The sequence below is a fragment of the Octopus bimaculoides genome, chromosome 25, assembly GCF_001194135.2.
Source record: "Octopus bimaculoides isolate UCB-OBI-ISO-001 chromosome 25, ASM119413v2, whole genome shotgun sequence".
In the NCBI taxonomy this organism is placed as follows: domain Eukaryota; kingdom Metazoa; phylum Mollusca; class Cephalopoda; order Octopoda; family Octopodidae; genus Octopus; species Octopus bimaculoides.
The window spans coordinates 22,920,546-22,921,511 of NC_069005.1; the positions used below are offsets into that span (position 1 = coordinate 22,920,546).

General features: G+C 29.6%; 1 protein-coding gene across 1 annotated transcript in view; it reads left to right on the forward strand.

The window, feature by feature from the left end:
- LOC106867438 (zinc finger protein Helios) overlaps window positions 1–966 on the forward strand; it is a 20,672-nt gene that overhangs the window by 2,058 nt on the left and 17,648 nt on the right. The window lies entirely within an intron of this gene.

Below are 966 nucleotides of genomic sequence, written 5' to 3' on the forward strand. Positions count from 1 at the left end.
ATATATACATATACATACATACACGTATATAAAGACAGATAGAGTATTATATTCCAGTAGAGGTCTTGCAACTATTATTAAAAAAAAGCTCACTAAAATTCAGTTTTAATTTATTATGATTGTATAATAACAATTATTTTTGATTTAAGCCCTAGGCCCCCAATTATGGGTTTAGCGGGGTTAACTAATTAATTCATCCTCAGTGTTTAATGATTGGTATTTTACTTTATCGATACAAAAAGTAAAGCTGATCCCTGCGGGTTTTGAACTTCAAACGTAAAGAGCCTTTATAAACTACCAAACAGCAGAATGTATTTTTCCCCCGATGGTATAAAGATTCTGTTAATCCACCAACCGAATAATTAAACAATGGTACAAATGAAGAGCTTTCAAATACTTTTCTCGTACCTCTACGACAATGTCAAGTCGGTGGTATAGTGTATTCATGAATATAAGTGAGGCAATATGTCATATACTTGATTATTATATATTTTAATTGAATCGAATATAGCTGATTGAAGTGAATAGTGCATGTGTTTGGAATAAGCTGCGATGACTCTACCTCGATGTTATTGTTGTAGTCTCAACACAAGAAACGAAATCTGATCAACACTTGACAGGAATTGCTAAAAACAAAAAAATGTGCAACGTAGGAATATATACACATATACTTTGAACACACACATTGTTATAATCTGTTTAGTGTGTACATATACACCCCTTCATGTATGTATCTATCTATCTATCTACACACACACACACACACACACACACACAAACACACACACACATATATATATATATTTATATATATATATATATACATGTACATATATATATATACATATATATACTTATATATATATACATATACATATATGTACATATATATATGTATGCATGTATGTATGTATATACTTATAAGCAACTATTCAAGCGTATACATGTGTAGGTGTATATATATAT